The sequence below is a fragment of the Phascolarctos cinereus genome, unplaced genomic scaffold (genome assembly GCF_003287225.1).
Source record: "Phascolarctos cinereus isolate Bilbo 61053 unplaced genomic scaffold, phaCin_HiC Scaffold_4;HRSCAF=312, whole genome shotgun sequence".
Classification (NCBI taxonomy): Eukaryota; Metazoa; Chordata; class Mammalia; order Diprotodontia; family Phascolarctidae; genus Phascolarctos; species Phascolarctos cinereus.
The window spans coordinates 470022051-470043212 of NW_027555847.1; positions in this window are offsets into that span (position 1 = coordinate 470022051).

The window sequence follows — 21162 nt, forward strand, 5'->3', positions numbered from 1 at the left end:
TGAGACAATCCATGAAGAAGGCATGGTGGAAAATATTTGAATAAAGATGAATGAAGGCAGAATCCAAACTGGCACTGTCAATCCAATATATTACAAGTCACCTGGACAGAATGAAATGATAGATGAGGAATTCATGAAACAGGTTATAAGCTTGGCATCTAGGAATTATATCAATGATACACTTTTCTCCACCCTCAAAGTAGTCATGACTGAGTGGATTGCAATAAGTAGTATTGCTCATAACACTTTAACCACACCCCCCAGCCCATTATTCCTCACCTTTGCACATGACTCTGTGTGTGTAAATATATGACTAATTAAAATGGTCATCTCTTGGGGAGAAAGTGTAAGTCAATGCAGCATATATTCAAAACAAAAAATGGAGAGGGTTTCCTTTACTTGTTGAATAAAGATATATCTGATATCCGGGGAATTCATTAGTCCTTATCCAACTTTCTCATTGTCCAGGACATTCTGAAAAGGAATAGCAGACATTCTATTAGCATCCTCTCAAACTTTATTTTGGAGTGTGGAAAGGTATTTAAGAATGTCAGTCTGAAAGGTCTTTCATTCATCCAGGCGGCTAAATGGTTCAATAGATAGAGCAGACTAACCTGGAGTCTAGAAGATATGAGGTCAAATCTGACCTCAGATATTTTCTAGCTATGTGAGCCTGGGCAAGTCACTTAATCTGTCTACCTCAGTTTCTTCAGCTGTAAAATGGGGATGATAACAGTACCTACATCCCAGAATTGTTTTGAGGATCAAATGACGTATTATTTGTATGGCACTTTGAGAGCTTAAAAGAGCTACATAAACGTGAGTTGTTATAATTATTATCTTGTTGCTACAGGCAGTACATGGAAATAAAAGTAAAGACAGATGCCGGAATTTTCATGCAGGTTAGCACAAATTTAAATAGGACTAGACCAGAAATAATTTGCCAATAAAAAATTAGGTGTGGATGAATTTTCAATGAGCTGGAATCCTTATTCCAATAAATGAACTTAGCATAAGTATGACCAGAAAGGTCTTCTCTTCAAGGGAAAGGACTTGGAGTACAGAAACGCCTTTTTACAGAGGGAGCCCTAAATGCAAATTTTTTCTTTTCTGATACAAATGAGAAACTAGCATCTTGAAATTATTCTTGAATATGAGATGAAGTTATTATGGCAGTATTATATAGCACGTGGAATGCTGGATTTGGAACATCAAAGACTCCCAATGAAATCTTGCCTCTGACTCTTAATTGTTCTCTGACCACGGCAAAAACCACTTAGTCTTAGTTTTTCTTCCATTCAAAATGTACATCATCACTCTGTTCTCTGGGCTGACTCTTTCAGTGGGTTTCTTTTCCCCAACCTACATTCACTGGTAAGTTGGAATTTACTCAAAGGAGTTGCTGCTATGGGATGCTAGGGTTAACCCTTGTGTGTAGCTATTCCTAGTCCTGTAACTTCTACCATGTCCTTCCATTAATAATTACTCCTTTATGAACATTTAAATAAATATCAAAAGTATTAGATTTATATGAGTTATTAACAAACAGGATCAATAATTAACATTAAAGAGATATATGAAGTATCTATTTATTTATTTGTAATATTTTGGCTATGGTCAATATCTCTACCAAAACCATATCAGACTATTAATATGAGGAGCTGACTTTTCTTCAGTCATCTTGAAACTCAATATTACTCCATTCAGTGTCTCTCAAGATATTGTCTCTTCTCTTGAATTCTCTTCATAAGATAAAGGTAAAAATAGCTTTCCCAGAAAATAAGATTTCTTCATCTCTTTCCAGTGTATCTTCTTCAGTGCCTCTCCAGGAATGACAAGAAACATTTCCAGTTTCTCTCAAGCTAATACTTTTGATGTCCATCTCCATAGTTTATCAAATACATCTTCACAGATAAGAAGTCAAAAATAACACCCTCTCCCCCTGACTCCACAGAGAAAGGAGCACATAGTGAACAATTGATCCAGTATCTTTGCCAAGAAAATCCCAAATGCGGTCACAAAGAGTCAGACATGACTGAAAGTGACAGCACAACGGTATATAGGAAATGGTGACTATATCACTGTTCCTGCTTCATAGCCTTCAAGCTGGGAAGATGTGAAAGATCAACTTGAGGAAGGTGGGTTGGGGTAAGACCACGGAAGGCCTTGAATGTCAGGCTGAGTTTGATCATTATTCTGTAGGGAATGGGGGACAAGTTTCTTGCTCTATAAATCTCCCGAATTTGACCCCTTTAAAAGTAATACCAGCAGTAAGAATCAATTTTATGCCACAGGTCCTCCCAAGAGAAGCACTCTTCAGATTTTATTGGGCTGTTTGCTTCCATAAGATCTTATTTTTCTTTTTATGATTTTCCTCTGGTTTTACAATCTTCCTTTGTTCAGGTAAAAATAGCAATGGCAGATCTACCTTGAGGAATGTAAAGTAAATAAGGTTTCCAATTTTCTGCCACAGAAACAAAAATCTAAATGGTGCTGAAATTGACAAATGTAGAACAATAGATGTTAAACCATGTTTATTTGAAGCAACTTGCTCTACTTCAGTGCACAATTACAAATCATCCTCCCAATCTCATCACACACTCAGACCTGCCAAGAGCTAATTAACTGCTACGACAATGGCAAGATGTGGCAACGTAATTCATAGTTTCTGAATGGCTGGAAGGCATTTAATTTGAATAAAAAAATTAAAGAGCAGCAGTTAGCAAGACTATTGTACATAGAGTGTGCCCACCTGGATGTTTCTTACCCTACTTCCAAATCTCCAACCTGGAAATGATATGTTATTAAGCTTCATTATAAAAAAAAATTTTAAGATAGTATTAAATTGCATATATTAGGATGATGTTTATTAGAACCTCATAAATCACAGTTGGTAATATTAACATTGCAGAGATTGTTTTCCTTCTAAGGGCTATTTCTAAATTGTGACTAAACTGCTACTTGGTAAAGGGTGTTGCCTGGACTAGGAATGAACATTATTAGTTAGTCAATGAACATAAAGCACTTATATACCAGGTACTGTGCTAAATACTATACTAGGACTTCATGGGTGGAATAGCTAGGCTATGCAGAGGCACAATTAACTGAGACAAATGGGATACAGTACACTTTTATACTCAATTTTAAACTATAAACATAGAAATATTATTAAAACAGCAAGGTAGAAATAATTACTAGTCACTATATTTGTAAAGAATACATTACAATTAAGATTCAAAGAAATATGAGCACTGCTCAGTGTAAGTAGGTACTTTTCTTTCCCATGGCTTAACTTGGACAAGGCTGTTAAAGCCTACTGAAGCTTTAGTAGCTAAGACTTTTGTAATAACTTGTCTTTTTTAGAGTAAAATTCTTTCTGGGATAGCTCTAGGGACTTCCAGGTCACTTGACCAGTAAGATAATGAATTTGTCACTTTCTTGAAATACTTCAATCTCATCCCCAAACTGTCCTCCAAAAGAAAGTAGATATACATTAAATGTAGAGTATTTACAGCTAAATCAACAAATGACAATTTCTGACAAGGTAAAATCCATTGTGAATTAATACCAGAAAACTTTGGTACTTAGAGAGCTCATTCACCACCCTCTTCCCTTGACCAGCTTCCACTTGTTAGTGTAAGGAGCACAAACAAATACATAGGCTTATCTAGGGCCCCACTCAAAGAGTACACACTTTGATGCTGCTGTCACTTTGCATGAACACCCCCGGTGTTCTCCATCTCTCAAGAAGTGGCAAAATTGACTACTATCTCCCCTTATGGAAGTTAGGGCAGATACCCAGACTAGGAATCCTATATCTGTGAAAGTAAGGAGGGCATGACAATCCCATGGGCCATCTTTAAGTGTCTAATCACCAACAGGAAGGAAGAGGACAAAAAGTGAACGACAGGATAATACACAAAAGGACTGAAGCACCAAAGCTATTAAGAGAAAATCTTTACTAAAAGCCCCAGCACACAAGCAGATAAATCAACAGGATTCTAAAACCAAGAGGAAAACTGAGTAAAACCTTAAAGAGAATACAAAAATGTTTCAAAGTGGCAGCCTGAAACTTTAGTTCAGATTAACATTAAATGTCTCCAGATTCTTCCAGGTCACATGAGTAAAAAGAGGGAAGATATTTTCTCCAAGTCTTCTATATCACTCAAAATTGCCCTCAAATAGAAATTATGTCTTAGAGGAAAAAAAAAAACCAAACATTGCAGCTATCTCTGCAGGCTTGAACACCAAGAAGACTAACAAAATAAAAATCTAATGAACTAACAGCAGAGAAGGCAAGCATCTCTAACACTCAGAACCCCCTCCACAGCCAATACCTAGGCACCAACACCTATGCACTGGCAGCTTGCAAAACCTGACCCAACAAATTCCATTCTGCTTCCTTAAGAGTTAAGGATTGAGCCATCCATATGATTTCATTATGCTTATCCCAAGGAGGACTTAGGTTATCTTTTCCTCAGTTCTCTGAGCATTGAGAATATATTTTTCTTCATGACAAGAAGCATAAAGAGCAAAATCATTGCCATACAAAGCCATCAACAACATAACTACCAGTATGACTTCACTATGACTATATTTTTGCTATTTAAAAAGTTTCTCAGATGCCCACATATATGATGCTTTAAAATTTACAAATAACTTTCCTCATTAAAAAAAAGTTTGATGTGGAAGCTGAATTTCAAAGGTATAAAGTGAGGGAAAAAAGATTTTTTTCAAAGTCCCAGATCTCCATTTATTGGTTGTATGAGGTTGTAATGTTTGATAAGTCCCTCCTTTCTGGGCCTCAATTTCCTAATTTTCTCTACAGTGGTGTGGATTAGATGATCTTTAAGAATTGACCTAACATTTTATGATATCATGAGTTTTGTGTCCAAGGCCACATTCAGCTGACAAAAATCTTGGGTCCTAAATACAGATCTTTATTAATGTTATCTAAGTTTCTCTCTAAGTTATGAGGAAATCTGTATACAATAGGTCCCCTCATTAGTGGATATAAGGTTCAAAGTAACACAGTATTGGCCTCCCAAAAGCTGTCAAACTCTGCATATCCTTTGGCCCAGTAACAACACTACTAAGTTTATACCCTGAAGATTTTAAAAAAAGAGAAAAATGATCCATATGCACAAAAATATTTATAGCAGCTCTTTTTTTATGGAAGCAAAGAATTGGAGACTGGGTGGGGGCAGGGGGAAGAGTGCCCATCAATTGGAGAATGGCTCAACAAGTTATGGTATAGGTATGTGATGGAAAATTATTGTGTTGTAAGAAATGAGAAGGGGATGGTTTCAGAAAAAGCTGGGAAAAAATATGAATTGATACAGAATGAAGACAAGCAGAACAGTTTATAGAATAACAACAATGTTGTGAAGACAAACAACCTTGAAACACTTAAGAGCCCTGATCAACAAAATTAACAACCACAATCCAAAATTCCAGACAATTCAAAAAGAAACATGCTATCTACTTCCTGATAGAAGGATTATTAATTCAAAAGATAGATTGAAACATGGCCAAAGCAAGGATTTGTTTTATTTGTTTGTGCATACTTATCAAAGTTTGATTTTCCTTGGTTTCTCAATTGGGAGAGAGGTAAAATGAAAGGGATAAATAATATAGATCTGAAATAAAATAAAATTTAAAAGGAAAAAATAATAAAATAGCCTGGTAGTATGTTCCATATATAGGACCATATGTCTTAAATGGACCATGTCCCATTTTACATAATGTAAGTTTTAAAAAATATTTAAACAAAATATATCAAAGTTATATATCAGGGTAGTTTCCTTCTAGTGATCCCCTGCAAATACATGTTACTCAAATTTAATTTTTCCTTTAGATAGTTCACCAAACTATAAATTGCCTGTGAATCATGGAAAATATAGTAATCTCAAAAGACTCAAAATTGCTCAATTGACCCAAAAAGAGAATAGAAAGATATATGTCAGGCTGCAGCATACGGATCATGATGACTTGTCAAATGAAAAGTCATGTAAAAGGTATCATCAGAGGTCAAGGGCTCATGACGTAGCAAGAGTGATTAATAAGAGGTAGTCTAGGCAATGTCCTAGTATCCATGAAATAGTAAAAGGACAGGAAGAAGGTCTTCAGAGTATTCAAGTATACTATTTGTGTGGGACTTATAAAAAGTTGTGGGTGAGAGTTATTCCAGTCCATTGTCCATTTAGCTTCCAAGACAAACTCCCTAAAGCTCAAATCTGATCATTTCATTTCCCTACTCAATAAACTTCAGTGGGTTCCTATCATCTCTGGGATCATATGTAAAATTCTCTGTTTGGCATTCAAAGCCCCTTATAACTTAGCTCCTCCTCCTAACTTTATAGGCATCTTATCCATTACATTCCTATCTTTATGTGCTCTTTGATCTCTTGACAATGTCTTCCTTGGTATTGCTCAAAGAAGACACTAATTCTAGGCTCTGGGATCTTTTACTGACTGGCTCACATGCCTGGATTGCTCTCCCTCCTTATCTCTGCCTCTTGGCCTCCTTACCTTCCTTCAAGTCCCAACTAAAATCCCAACTTCTACAGGAAGCCTTTCCTAATCACTGTTAAATCCAGTGCCTTCTCTCTGTTGATTATTTCCTATTTGCCTTGCGAATACTTTGTGCATACTTGTTTGCATGTTGTCTGCCCCATTAGATTGTGAACTCCTTGAAGGCAAGGAACTTTTACTTTTTTTTCTATCTCGAGCACTTAGAAGAGTACCTAGATGCTTTTTGATTGACATAAGATAGTATGGCACGGCATGGGGTGGGAGTTGCAAACCATATAGGAGGAGATAGTACTCATGCTAGTGAGATCTTGAATACCTCAAATTATCAAAATATTCTCAATTACACCAACTACTGAATAATGCAGAAATATCGAAAACTAATTGAAACCAAAAGAATAGGAAGAATAGAGTGTGCTATCTCTCCAAATATATGCAATGCCATCAGCTGTCATTAGATGCTATCAGCTAAAGTGTTGGATCCTGTAGTCTGGCTGGCAGCAAGAGGAAGAATTTGAACCTTATATAAAATCAATATACTAAGCAAAGCCTACTTCAGTCCCTGTGACTGACTCTACTGGAATGAAGGCAGTATAAAGAGAGAGCTGTCCATCCTTCCTCCCTAACAAACCATTCCCCTTTAATGTAGCTATAGGCAGTAATCAGATTAGTTATGCTTTTCAGAAGCTAAGGATTTCTTGCGTACTCCTGTCTGGTTAGCTTAGTTCTACACAGGTTTAGGATTATTCATTTGTATACAGAGTCCAGTTTCCAAATTAGCAGCATTAACTACTGCATCTGAAATGCACCCTAGAGATGACAGTAAATAACTCTTAATGCCACCTCTAGAGCCATGAAAAATGTGATGATATAGGAACACAGCATGGGTACACTTGCTATAATCAGTAGGTACCCAAGCAATAAAGCAGTGTGTGAGTGAGTTGGCCTGGGAGAAGTTTGGTGGGTTAAAGTTGACTTGAAATAATTAAGAAATAAATAAGAAACACCTCCAAAAAAAGGAAAAGGTCATACTTGAGTGGAACATTATTGTCGAAAGCTGAATAACCAGAGGTAAACATAAAATAAGGTGCACAGGGATGTATTTCAGAACATAAGTAAAGGAGAGTTTGGTACAAAAATATATTAAAGTATAAAATACTGATAAAGTATGCAATTCATCAAATAGAGGGCCAGCAGTAGAGGCAGCGAGGCCTATGTTCAAATCTTGTCTCTGACATATTACTGCTATATCACCATAAACAAATTCATTTACCCTAAGTTGCTCCCTAAACTCCCTAAGAGTTGCTATATCTGTCATTTTGGTAGAGGGACTTGTCACACAAGTGGCATCAAAGTTCTCTATGCAGATGAAATCTCAAAGCTAAACCCTGCTCCTCTCCAGGCTGCACTGCTGACTCGAGACTGTATTTAACATGTCACAGAAAACTCTTCACTCTGGCAATTCAATCTACACCTGGACTTCTCACACTGGAATTACTTTTTCCTTTTCAGCCTCTTCCTGAGATTGACTGGTTCCTCCCAGAACCTCCATGGCTATGTCTTCATTCTTCTCCAGGCTGAATTCTAAACTCTCTAGATTTTCTTTGTAATTCCTTCATGCAAAGTACCTTCACCTTATCTCCTCCTTCCTCCTTTTATTAAAATGCAATCTCTTTGAAGGCAAGAACTGTCTTTGTTTCTGTTTGTATTTTATTCCTAGCATTTAGTACAGTGTCTGGCACATAAGAAGCACTTGATAAATACTCATTGACTTGACTTGGCACTCCTCTCCCCTAAACATACAGGTATCCTAGAACCTGGGAGAACTGGAAGGGTGTTGGACGAGCCAGGCAGACCTATGTCATGTTAGAGAGAGCTCCAGTTACTTGAAGAAACCAGTGAACAAAAGGCATCTATTTCTTTGCTTTCTACATCACTTGAAAATAGTCTTGTAGTCTCTCTCAATTGGCTCTCACATGGGTGAGGACAGCTTGCCTGCAGAAAGGAGACCTTGACCTCCAAGAATCTCTTCTGACTCTCCTCAACTCAGTACTCCTAAAAGCAATAAACCATGTTACTTTCAGGGCTAAACTTAGTCATAGTAGAATTTTAATTCACTACTACCTCTCAAATTTCCCTCTAGCACCTTGTTGATCTCTAGTATTCCTTAATATGAAGAACCAAGACTTTCATTACAAAATTAGTGATATAAGATTTCAAATAAAAAAAAACTGGTAACATAACACTTTTGCCAAGTGTAGTGCAGGAAATCAACAAGCAAAAATATGATGTCATCAGATAGAGGGGAAGGATTGGGCAGATGAGCAAGAGGTTACTGATTTGACTTATTGAGCATCTTTTTGGCCAACAACAAAAGAAGCAAAAAGCATAGGAATGGGAGACTGGGAGTGATTAGATACATTTCTTTCACATGATAGTTTTATCCAGAGTCAGTACTGTTTACTTCCACCTATGTGGGGACAAATAGAAATTGTGAATGCACATAATTTTATCTTAATGGGAACATTGCCATTGATCTTTGTGGTATATGTATTTTCTCCTGTAGACAATTTCTTGGCTCAGCTTGCATTTGATTACTAGGGGCTATGACCCTACACTATGCTATTTTTGTATCTAATAAATTTTTGTCTCTGTACTTTAGTTGACTACCACTTTAATGTTATATAGAACTGATTACAAATTAGTTCCACAACAGACTCCATTAGGTAAATCATTAGCAGAAATTTTGTGGTTGGAAAGTTGTTGTCCAGGACATAGGGAGCCAAGATGGTGGATTAGTAGTAGCCATTCAACTGAACTTTCCCAACATTACCCTTCAAACAACTTTAAAATAATACCTCAGATCAAATTTTGGAGCAGTAGAGCCAACAAAAGGTCAGGGTGAGATATTTTTCTTGCTTAAGAAAATTTCAGAGATTGACAGAAGACTGTCACACTGACATAGAGGCCTGTCTGGTGCCCACACATGCAGTAGTGACAACAGCAATACCTTCAGCAGTTATCAGCCAAGAGATGATAAGGGGATCAGACAACTGATGAGAAAGAGATTTCAGGGGATCCTTTGCTAGCACTAGGTAAAGCTGTTGCTGATTAGCAACTCTGTTGCCCACATATGGTTCCAGAGCTGAGAGGAGTACTGATGGTGAGTCAAAAAGGAGCAGGGGCCTTGGTCACCCTTCTATAGCAAAGAGGAGTGCTAATGCTTGTCACTGCGAGGGACTGGGTCCCTTCCTGGGTAAATACCAGGAGAGAAGTGACCATACCTCAAACCTATCAGAAATGATAAATGCTGAAAAAAGATGAGGGGCAAAAATAGATAGACTAGTGAACAGATTCAAACTTTCTGCAAAAAGATATGGAACTAGGCCCCAAAGTATATAAAACTGAATATACCCTTTGACCCAGCAATACCATTACTACATCTGTATCCCAAAGAGATCAAAGAAAAAAGAAAAAGACCTATATGTACAAAAAATATTTGTAATAGTTATTTTAGTGGTGGCAAAGAATTGGAAGTTGAGGGATTGCTCATCAATTGAGGAATGGCTGAACTAATTGTGGCATATGAAGATGATGGAGCACTATTGTGCTATGGGTTCAAGAGGGTTCATTTCAGAAAAAGACATGGCAAAAATGTATATGAACTGATGCAAAGTGAAGCGAGAAGAACAAGGAAATCATTGTGCATGGCCATAACAATGTTGTAATGATGATCAATTGTGAAAGACTTGGCTACTGTGATCAACACAATGATCCAAGACAATTCCAAAGGACTAATGATGGAAAAAATGCTATGCACCTCCGGAGAGAGAACTGATGAACTCTTGAGTGCAAATTGAAGTACAATCTTCTCACTTTTTAATTTTTCTTACTTTTTAAAAAATATGGCAAATGTGGAAATGTTTTGCATAATTTCACCTGTATAATTGATATATTGCTTGCCTTCTCTCCCTCTCTCTCTCTCTCTCTCTCTCTCTCTCTCTCTCTCTCTCTCTCTGTGTGTGTGTGTGTGTGTGTGTGTGTGTGTGTAGGGGGGATTTAAGGGAGGAAGAAAAGTTGGAACACAAAATTTTGAGAGAATGTTAAAAATAATAAATTTAGACATAAAAATGCAAAAAAACCCTACTGTCCAATTTTTCTTAAGCCAGAGACTTCTGGGATATTTCTATCATGACGTGCTTTCTGTTTTTCTTAACTTACACACTCTTTTCCTGCAAATATGAACTACTTTTTATTTTCCAGCCTTCACATTCCATCTCCCACCTCCATGCAGTCACAGACATTGTCTCCATCTCTGTCTTTGAGACTCCTTATCTTCCTCTAAGATAAGCTGTCAACTTCTTCATGGAGTCTTCCCCAAACCTCTAGCTCAAGCTTTCTGCCCCTTCTCAAATGATGCACTTTGTATAGATGCAAAGCTATACTGAAGTAAACTTGAATTTATTTTGGAGAGATGACATTGGCCAATGAGTAAAGGAAAGTGCATCCTTGTTGATTATCTTGTTGGAATATTTTATTTTTGCCAGCATAATCATTTATTAGAGGCTTAGAGGCACTGTTTCCTCTGCTAGTCAAAAGTTACAAGATATTAGTGACAAACACACACCACAAGAATTGTTATTTCTCTTTTTGTGGTAGGTCATTTCAAGCACAGCATGATTGCAAAGGCATTTTATGATGTTTCTATGATTTTTCCTTTGTAACTGGCATACTCTTCCTTGAGTAATAGAACCCTCAGTATTAATGCAGTAGAATGATAATATATGATATCAGAAGCCCCCAGAGGAACACTACAAGGTAGGAATCATGATTAATGCTTTTTTTATTTGGACAAGACAGCTACAAATAATCTTTCCTTTTCACATGCATGTTACCCACTGAATTGGCGAAGTAGTACCCATGGTAATTGCTCACTACGATCTAAATTTCCCACTCATATTTGGCTGAATTGGTGAGAATGGGATGGGCATAGCAAAGAGAATTATAAGTTTCTTGACCAAACTATGAAGAACAGAAATAAGCATGGAAAGATTTTTTTTAAAGTACCCTTTTTCTTTTGAGGGCATGTAAAAAATGTCCCACTTTTAGAACACGTGGTAGAAATGGGACATCAATAAACCATAGTCAGTGAGCATACTTGAAGGCATGGCAGTCAGACAGGGACATCCTAGGTGGAGGAAGCTAGGTGGTAAGGCACAGAGTATCCAATGGAGCTGGGGAGATTTGAATTCAAATCCTTGTCTCAGATACTAGCTGTGTGACTCTGTTTTCTCTTCTGTCAAATATGAATAATAATATCATCTCTCTCCCAGGGTTTTTCAGTGGATCAAATGAGATAACATATGTGAAGAGCCTCATAAAATATAAATTGTTATATAAATACTAGCTATTGAGATTGCTATTTTTATTAATATTACTATTATTGGTAAATGTGAGAAGTAAAGATTAAGTGTCTCTATTACAAGAACCACATAGAGATACTAAGGGAGGGTCGTATTAGTGAAAATGGTAGTGTTTGAAATTTATTGCCAAGAGATTTGGAATTGCATTAGGAATTCAAGGAAGTCAGAAGATTCTGAGTATGAATGAATCACAGGGAAAGAATCCAATATATTCTAGCCAAAACTGATTCTCTAATGACCCAAAATAAGGTCAACAGGTCATGTAATGTCCACTATCTTACCAAATGTTTTCCCCTTTTAATGAAATAACAAAATGCAAAGGCATTAGAATTGGCTAAGAAAAAAGCAATTCCAAATTTTGTTTAGAAATATTAAGGCACAAAGGCCATCAGATGTCTTTTGCCAACTTTTTGAAAGAATTCTTCTATAAATTCAAGGTCAGCTTCTCTATTATTTGGATATCATAGCTTATATAAACCATTTTATAGAAGCTATGTAAACCTAGCTTTCCCCCACCCAATGGAATATATGTCATCAAGAATTCCTTAATTGTCATAAGATTCTAATCCTTACTACTGACTAAACCTTTAGTCTTTCAGGATCATTGATCTTCATTCTTCCATGTCTATTACATAGTCTGCCTCTGAATTATGTCATATTAGTCTTATACTTTTTTATTTTAGTATTCCAGATTATGGGAGAAAAGATGGGCCAATCACATGATAACAGAGGTGAGGGCAACCCATGAACAATATATATATACATATATATATATTCCTCTAGAATCCACATAACACAAAGAGAATATGAAGAAACAATTGCTACATTTAATGGACATTCCTTCCCCTATCCCAGGCAAGGCAAATTATGGGGCAACATGGTTGAGATGGATAAAAGTCATATATGATGGGTAGGCAGGAATAGGTTATATTCTGCATCACTGAGTAAAATAATCATATTAATTCTATCACAGATCCATTGTAACACTGAAGCAAATTCTGCATTTAATGGTCTTTATTGGAGTATTTTGTACTTTAAACTCTTATAATAGCCTATATAGATTAAGCCAAGGTCTTTGTTCACAGTGAGCCAAACATCTCCTCCTTTTGTGGTCTTTTGCATTTTTTTTTTTTTAGGAATTAGAGAAGGAATGAATGAAAAGGCATTTAATAATTGCTTACTATGTGTCAGGCACTGTGTTAAATTCTGGAGATACAAATATAAAAACCAAGGTAGTTACTAAAGAAAAGGAGCTTATATTATAGTAGGTAAAGAAAATACTTACCAATAACATCTATTTGAAAAGTAAAAGGACTAAGCATGGAAATTGTGTCCATTGTCATAATACTTTTTTACATTTTAAAGGATTTTACTATAATTTATCTATGTAAATGTACTTTAAATAGAAATAATTGTAAGCACATATAAAATTATAAAATTATAATGTATATTATATAACATATGTAATATGTTATATATAATATAATAGTATATAATATAATACTTTGAATTTTTTTTATTCTACTATGTTTCAGGTGTATAAATGTACTGTCAGCTGACACAGATTGGTTCTTCCAGATATTCTTAAATTTTAGTCATATGATCTCATTTGATCCTCACATCTATGAGGTAGATGATATTATTACCCTTATTTTATGGGTGAGGAAACTGAGGCTGAGAAAGTTTAAGTGGCTTCCTGAGGGTTACACAGCTAGTAAGTGTCTAAAGGTAGTATTTTAACTCAGGTCTTCCTGACTCAAAGTCCAATTCTCTATCCACAATGCCACCTAGCTGCCTCAGCTATGTTGACAACACGTAGAGGGAGTGATGGCCCCAGAGGAGTATTTTTATCTGGGAAGTCACAGAGTTGGTGAGTAGTTATATAGAAAATGGTTGACATTTGTCTTTTCCAGGAATGGTAGTGCATTGTTTTAAGGCAATTGGGGTTAAGTGACTTGCCCAGGGTCACACAGCTAATAAGTGTCAAGTGTTTGGTCTGAAGCCTGATTTGAATTCAGGTCCTCCTGACTTCAGGGCTGGTGCTCTATCCACTGTGCCACCTAGTTGCCCCAGTAGCGCATTTTTGATTGTTGTTCCTAAGACAAAAAGTGGAGAGAGGAGGAAGTAATGAGAGTAACAGGAGAAAAAAATCATGGAAATGGCCAGAGTGAATGATAATATGTCTGGGTGGACCTTTCACCAATCAGGAGCACAAGGACCCACCACATGGATTAGAGTGAGAGGTAGATGAGTAAATAAGAGGTAGAATGGAGTGGCATGGCTTGAAGATCTTATGGGTGATCTGGTCCAACTCCCTTTTTTATACAGATAAGAAAACCTGGGCCCAGAGGGGTTCAATGACTTACCCAAGGTCATACAGGTAGAAGGTAGCAGAGCATGTATCTATATCCAAGTCTTATCCCTTCAAATCTAGTGCTCCTTCTATGATTCCCTAGTACCTAAAATTTTATATCAGGGATTTAACTTAGTTTGCCTGTGTAATTAAAAATGCTTAAGTTCATTTATTGTCAGTAACAAAAAGATACATTAATGAAGCTGCAAAGAGTCTCATCATTCACTATGTGGTACTTCGGACTTCACTTATTTGCCGCTGCCTAATTAAGACTTGGATCTCACTTCCAACTTCATTCAGCTTTGTGGGGGCCATCTCCAGGCATCTTGATCTATATCTTGCCCCTGGACCCAGATGGTTCTGGAGAAGAAAGTAAGGCTGGCGACTTTGCACAGCCCTCCCTCACTTAAATCCAATTCACTTGCAAGTTGTGACATCAGCTTCCTGATGTCATAGTCCTCTTCAAGAATGAAGGACAAACAACAACATTCAACTTTTTACACCAATAAATTGATCCAAATAACAAATGATGGTACATGTAGTACGTAAGCTTGGAACACTGCCTTATACCTAGTTTGGCAAGTATCGAGTGAGAAATAATTTTAAACTTCTAAGAGGTCCATGCTAAAATCCTAATAATTGATGTAGATTTTAATTAGATGAAGTGTCAAGTACATAATGGAAAATATAAGAAAAATGTAATGGCATTTTATTTTCTGATAGCACTGAATTTTGTAATTGTAGAGTTGCAAGACAACTTATAAATCACCTAGTCCAACTCTTGTTTTTTTAAGTGAGGAAACTGAGGCATAGAGATATTGTCTGATCAAATTGCTTAATGGTGTAATCAGTTTTTTAGGCTAATCATTAAAAGCTACATTTTTAGCACTCAGAAAGGCAAAAGCAAGGGGACAGCTAAGGGGCACAGTGGATAGGGCACTGGTCCTGAAGTCAGGAGAACCTGAGTTCAAATCTGGCCTCAGACCAAACACTTGGCACTTACTAGCTGTGTGACCCTGGGCAAGTCACTTAACCTCAATTGCCTAAAAAAAAAAAGAAAAAAGAAAAGAAAGTTAAACAAGGATGAAGGGGAGAAATGATAGGATGATTATTTACCTTTCTAAACTCTTGAATGGAAGAAAACCATAATTAGCAGTAATGATTATTTTTGGAGCTCTGACAATAACTGTGCTTGCTCTGGTGAAAAGTACTGATATAAAAAAGGCACTAACACAAATTTCCTTAGGTAAGTGGGTTTTTTGGAGTGACCTGGGTCAACTAAATGTTATAATTAAGCCCTTTTAAGCTTTAACGTGGAAGGCATGATTTCTAATAATTAAATATTTAGTTAATGGTTATTATCATTAGCATATTAGTTTTAGTGTAAATTTATGTTTTTATGTGCTATATATATAATTTATGATACATTGGGGCCCTTCCATAATAACATGTATATACATTTGTGCCTATTTTTATGGGACTTGGAATGTAATTCTATTTTAAATGATTACAGAGGTTTACACTTGCATTTTTGTTTTTATGTCATACTTGTTGATCTTATCTATATTTCATCTGCTGCCAAGTCCTTGAAGAGGAGTATAATCCCAATTAGAACATTGTCTATTCCAATTAATGATGTGGTTCAGGGAAGTATTGCAGGAAAAAGGAAGCTACTGTTTTAGAGCAGAATATGAAGTATCAAATGCTCTTGATTTTTCATGCTGCCTGATAATAACCATCTTAAGGTTATTAAATTAGATATGGTTTAGGTAATAGGAAAGATAAAGTACAAGTTAGGGTCCCCACTCTCTCAGCTCCACACTACAAAAGAAATCAAGTTTCCAAATGTAGTATCTCTTATCTTTGTCAAAATCACAATCCATTAGAAAGAAAGCAAAGGAGTGGACAATGGGAATCTAAGGTTAGGCTGCATGAAGTATACCCTTTCAAGGGATAAAATTATCTTGAGTGACCTAGTTAAGGATTTTGTATGTATCACCAATATGGAGCAAATATTAGACTGGTAGATACTTGGGGTCAGCTCTGAAAATGCATTCCAAACATACATGAAAAGAATCAACAAATATTTCATAATCTTTTTAAGGGATAGAGGCTAGACGAGTGCTTTCATTGATATTGGGAATTTCTGGAAGAAGAAACTTCTTGTACTAATATAGGTCGACACCTTCTCCAATTTTTGATATTCAAAGGGTGCCCAGAATACTGAGAAGTTAAGTGACTTATCAAGGATCATACAGACAATGTATGACAGAAATACATCCTGAATACAGGTTTCCCTGGTTCTGACTTCTGCCATTTTCTAGCCACTATATCATACTCTTCTCTTTTTAAACCACCTCTAAATATTAGCTCATTTGTTGGTTGTCTAAATGTGAGATATTTGTCCAGTTATCAATAAAAGGACATGGTACTCCAGAAACCTAATGATTTTCAGTCTTGAAGTGTTCACTATAAATTTAACTAGAAAATAAAAAGAAAATTGTAGCTAAATGTTAAGATGGTTTACACATTCTTCTTAGGGAAGCAAATAAAGGTATGGGCAGAATTGGCATTGGAGTAGATAGATACAAATGTAACTTCAATAACCATTTCATAGAATCTTGCCTATTACATATGGTAGTGCTCATAATAGAGAATTTGGATTCTCCTGTGGAGGATTGCTAGGATTCGGGGACAAGAGTCACATGCAGTGGGGAGACATGAATGGATGTATGTCACTGATAATTGAGCACAATGATGAAATCACAGGTATAGGTAAGTACTGAAATATTTAATAAGCTTTTTGATATTTTATCCAGATACTTTGAGAGAGATTCATAAGAAAAAGAACTAAAACAATGGGTTTCATTCATACGCAATGGTAACAGTCTTGACCATATCTAGAGAGCCTGGTGTAAGCAGAATAGAGCTTTGCACTTATATCTCTGTGAGAGCATATGGGAGATGTAATTAATGCTTTGGAATTTCTTCCTCTTCAAAATTTACTTATTCTGCTGTTGTATGGATTTGCTCGTTTTACTTAAGTTAATTTCTCACTGATTAGTATGCATATACAGAGCTAAAATAATTATGTTAAATTGCTATATATTGAGAGTTTAAAATCTACTAATTATACATTCACAACTTATAATTGTAGCACAAATCTGATAATGTTATACTATTTACACTGTGTATGATAATGGCTGTTGCATATTATTAGATGCTGAATAGTATTGATCTAAATAAACCACTTAGTCCATAAAATTGTTAGCATTTGGGCATTCTGAATGTGCTATAAAGTGATCTCTTAATATTTTTGAATCTGAAAATCCTCTATGTTATCTTTTTTTAAATTGCAATTTCCAGTAGTAGATGAGAAAACAATAACGACTTCCATATTCTAAATTCAGAACAGCTAAAAGAACAGGGGCCTTCAGGCTTAATTCACATTGCTTGGAGTTGCAACTACAATGTCTGTGTTGTCATGTGACTTTTGCACAGAGTATAACCTCTGCAAGCCCCAGTTTCCCTTCTATGAATGTTAACATTAATACTTGCCTGGCTAGCGTCACGAGGCCGTTGTGAGAATTAAATGAGATCATGTCTGTAAAGCACTTTGTGAATGTTTAAGTGTTATGTAAATATCAGCTATTATTTATTATTACTATGTCTGTGAAAGCATTTTGAAAACCAAGTGGCATACAATATGAGATACTATTAAGCTCCTAACAGAATTCTGTCCATTGAACATTAGAATTTATATCTTCACAGTCCCAAATATTTTTTGCAAAGAAACACAAACTTGAATTGGCTTGCACTACAGCAAAGAGATATGGCATGCATTTATTACCATTACAAGGTAAAAGTAAGCAAATTTCCTGTATAGACCTGTGAGCCACGCTTTTTTTGTTTTCAAAAAGTATTTCCCTTCCAACATTTTCCATAGTGTGCATAAAGACAAAGAAGAAGCAGTACCCACCCTCAAGGAGTTTATATTCTATCTGGGGAAACAGAACATATAATTAAATGTGACAAAACAATAAGTAAATGCAAAGTGACTCATTTGTAATTGGAGGAACCCTGCTGGCTTTCTTTAGAAGATGGCATTTAATCTGAGCTTTGAAAGAAGATGGAGATTCAATCAATCAATTAATCAATCACCAAATATGTATTAAGCTCTTACCATAAGCTAGGTGCTATGCTAAATTCTAGGAATACAAAGTTCAGCTAGGTCCAGATTAGAGAGAATAATGAATCCCATGAAGTGGTTGCAACATTGAAGTTGCCCTAAATATTTCCATTGATTTGGAACCAATTACCATATTTTACATAATTATAACTTCAATTGTCCAAATTTGAATACATGGGGTCACTTCATAGAATTCAATATTTGCCCTAACTTAGCTGTAAAAACAAAAAATATCTCTGCCCTCAAAGTGTTTGCATTTTAACTAAGGAGGCAACATGTACATATACATGCAAGAACTGAAATTTAAATATACCTGTAGAAATTCAAACACATTGTTATTAAGGGCCACAGAGTAACTTAAGGAAGGGAGAATGTTTTCTTTTGATAAAATGTTTCCTCTTGTCAATGCAAATAAAAAGAATACCAATTAATAAATTTATCAATTATTCTTTCCTCATATTGAGCCATGAAATATATTTATGACGTATTAAAAATATGCCTGCACTAGATTTAGATTCAGATGACCTGGATTCTAATATCAGTTCTGCCACATGTATGACCTTTGGCAAATAACTTTGGATGATGGGCCTCAGAGCTGGAATACACGTTAAACATCATCTACTCCAAAGTGGACTAACACTGAAGAAGATTTTGGAAACCACGTGGCACATAATATGAAATACTTTTAGGCTCCCATCAGAATTCTGTCTATTGAACCTTTGAATTTATATCTTCATCTATCAACCACATAACTCACAAATTGTGAGTAGCAAAGCCAAGATTCAAACCCACATATTCTGACTCAAAATCCAGGGCTGCTTTTCACTATGCCTTTCTTTGTCTATTTCATGATGAGAAAAATAAGGATAACAATAACAGTATGAACTGTTACATAGCTAGTATTTACATAGTGCTTAAGGCTTGCAAAATACTTTCCTTATGTAATTTGAGCTATTGAATCAGGTTGTTTCTAGTATCAAAAGACTTGTATATTTCAAATTTTGGAAACCATAAAGTACTTTGTAAAAGATTTTATAGCCTGTTAAGTATATTTTGAATATTGCTAATTAACACACAGAGATCCACACTCACATATACACATATTCCAAATTATGTAGAGTTCTTAGCAGCAAAGGAAATTTTGCATATACTGATTTTATACCAAAGCCTTGATGTCATGCTTCACCCTTTTTGGCCTAAGCTTTCCTTTCCTAAGGCAAGCAATCGCTATCATTTTTACTTTTCCCAACTGGCCTGTGAAACTTGTCTCCCTGTATCTCTGCTACAACCTCTGTTAAAGAAGTCTTTTTTTTCCCCAAAATCTGTCAACAGCCTCCCCTGGTTCTGTGTCTTCAGAACAAAGCAAAATCATAGCAATGATGAAGACATTTCCCTACACAGGTTCCTGGGAGATCTATCCCCATACTTCACACAGCAGGTTTGGTAGGGATTTTACCAGTGAAGATACTTTCAAAAATTTTTCAAAAAAAATCATTTTTTAAATATAGCTTATATCTAAGCTTTCCCAGACATTCAGATCTGGCTCCCCACAAGCCAATACCTTGATGAATGAACATTTCCCTGAAGTGTTATAAAGCTGTTTCCTTTTTTTCTACAGGACTTGAGGTTTCATTAGTATGTGCTCATTATTATCATAAAAGGGAAAATTCCAATTCATATTTGGGGTAATTCCTCCTGAATAACACTTCTCGTAAACAAGAAGCAAAAGAACAAAAATACCATTTGAGTTTGAGACATAGAATAAAAAACAAATACCAGCCAATGTTACAAGTAACTACTTGGTAGATAATGAATTATTCAATGTTAACTAACCCCCTTTCTATCTCGCTTCTGTGAAAACCATCCTTGATATATACATCTGTCTATGTATCTATCTACTATTTATCTATCTGTCTAGCTAGCTAGCTAGGTATAGTGTATGTATGCATATATACATAAATATTTATAAATGATTTAAGTAAAGCAAGAGAAAACTTGTATTGGAAATTGGAGAAATTGATAGTAAAGAAGCAGCTTCAGAGGTAAAGAATAACAGGGAAACCATCAAGATCTTTTCTGGCCTTTCATGCTCAGAAACCCAAAGTTGGTGTAGCAAACTAGTATTCATTAAGTGCCTAGTATGCACCAGCCACTGTACTAAGCATTGAAGAAACAAACAAACAAAAAAGCCAAGAAACAGTCCCTGTTCTCATAGTCTAATGGGAAAGACAACATGTGAACAACCATGCACAAACAACATATATACAGGATAAATTGGAGGTAGTCTTCGAGGGAAGGCAGATGAGTTTCATGTGTGCAAGAAATAGTGAGGAGGTCAGTGTCACCAGCTCATAGTACAGGGAAAGGAATAAGGGGTAAAGAGCCTGGGAAAATGGGAAAAAGTCAAGTTATGAAGGGCTTTAAAAACCAAATAGAGCACAATTCCATGTAATGAGAGATTTTTGAAGTAATGTAAGGAGTAGGTACCTGTTGATGCATTTTAGCAGCTATTTTATAGAATCTTAAAATCATCAATTTAGGTCTAGAAGGGGCCATTGAGCTCAACCTCTCATTTTGCAGAGAAGGAAATTGAAGCACAGAGTGGCTAAGTGACTTGCTCAGCATGTTATAATTAGCATTTATGTGACGCAGAATTTGAACCCAGG